Genomic DNA, 2132 nt, shown 5'->3' on the forward strand with positions numbered 1-2132 from the left:
GATTCATTGGTCCTCTGGTTGTTCTCCAGACTTGGTCAATTCTGCCTTAACGTCTTCATCGGTCTTCTGGTTCTTCATCACTTATTGTTCTTCATTACTTTTACACTTATGAATTATGGGGTTTAACACATGTAAATGCATGTTGATTACAACATCTATTATCATTGGTATTTGTTATAGGTCTTGAGTATTCATGACTCAGATTCACTTCATCAAGTCATCAAAGTAACCGACAACCAGTCATTAGTTAACCAATAACTACCGGCCGTTGTAACCATAAAGTGCATTCAAGGCCATGACCGTTGCCACTAAAAATCGATCACTTATAAAAGGCTCCAAGAACTCGAAAGACGGGCCCGAAACACCAAAATTTATAGGCACATGAAGTCTACCAACAAAAGAAACTATTGTTCTTTCCTATTATTCACGACCGAGATATTAAATTATTTGCATCAGTGTAATTGTTCAAAAGGATGACGTTCCTAATTTTCGTTCATAGTGCATCAAGGATCTCCTATATCTCATGTGGTTCTTTCCTTTGTTCAAGGGTTTTTCCATGTCACCAATCCCTTTGTCCCATTTTGTTGATCTCAGATCTCTCAATAACACTAATAATCTAGTTAATAATAACCAAATTATAGTAATTTGATGAACAAAGTGATGAACACTCAAGAAGAAATTATGAACAATTAAGAACAATCTTGAGCGTCAAAGATTTCACTTTATWAATAAGAAAAACGTAAAAGCGWCTCTTTTTACAATAGGCCTAATCACCTATTTATACTAATAAGAAGATAACTATCTAATGAGACTTTTTAGCTAATCTTCTATTAACAAATAACGTTTATCTAAACTATGGATAAGCTTTAATAATTAAGATAAACTTGAAATCTAGCTGTTGACTTGTTATCTCCAGCTGTCATTCGTGGTATGATGGATCATTCTTATATTTAAGTCTTCATCGCATGCTTATGGATGAATTGCTGGATAATTCTCTAAGTGTAGTTGACCAAAGGGTCGTTGAAGATGCTCTTTCCATCGCATCCTTGGTCGTCTATCGGTCCTCTGGTTGTGCTCCAGACTTAGTCAATTCTGCCTTGATGTCTTCATCGATCTTCTGGTTCTTCATCACTTATTATTTTTCATTACTTTTTCACTTTATGTATTATGGGGTTTAACAATCTCCCCCTAAGTAATGAAATAACAAACATAGACTAATCTAGAAACAACCGTGAAGAACAGAGACTAATCTAATAGAAAAACATCAAATTCCAAAATTTCATTGGATGATGAAATTCTTACAATACTGGAATCAGAAGACATTAAGGCAAAACAATAAAAAAATAAAACTCATCATGAGCTACCTTGATATATTTCTCTAAAGCGCATGAGCAGTCTTCGATAACCGATGGCTGTCGATATCTCAAGAATGAGCATTCTCTTGGCACGTGGTTTCTACCCAGTCTTTCTCTAATGACTTTCTGAAACCATTCAAGTGTATCCGATGAATACTTGAAGGCCTCAGTTAGTCTAAAGAATTTTTTAACCCCGAACTCATTCTTGTAAACAAGTCCAAGTTCAGGTTGAGTTAGGACTGAGGCAGATCTTTTCTTCTGTAGGCCTTGGAAGTCTTCGTTTGGTGGAGCGCAGGATTGTCTTTCAATGCCTAGCCAAAGAGCAATTTCAAAATTACTCTTGGCTCTATGGTTCACCAGGGTTTCTATCATTTTTACTACCGCTCGGTTTGCCATTCCATACCTGATGCCATGGTCCTGCCTTTGAGCCGTGTATGCGTATAATTCAATCAATTCATATGGATTGAGATTAATGAGGTCATTTTCGTTGAACACGCTAATTTGCCCATGTGTTCTATCCATAATGAACTCGATGTATCGAATGGCTCGGTTGGCAAATGTCTTTACTTTCAGATCCATGACCCTCCTTATCCCATCATTCGAGAAGACAGCCTGAGGTGCTTGTGTGGTCTGTCTAATAAATCTATGGTGTAAGAGGTCTATGGACTCAGGCGATAAGATCAGAGGGTTGATGGTCAAACTTTCATCGCGGTCTTGGTTAGGTATTGATGGATGTTTTCCATCATAATTGGTTCCATGGGTGGCAATTCAGGACGT

This window comes from Cynara cardunculus, unplaced genomic scaffold (assembly GCF_001531365.2).
Source record: "Cynara cardunculus var. scolymus isolate 2C unplaced genomic scaffold, CcrdV1 Un_Scaffold_1233, whole genome shotgun sequence".
Lineage (NCBI taxonomy): Eukaryota > Viridiplantae > Streptophyta > Magnoliopsida > Asterales > Asteraceae > Cynara > Cynara cardunculus.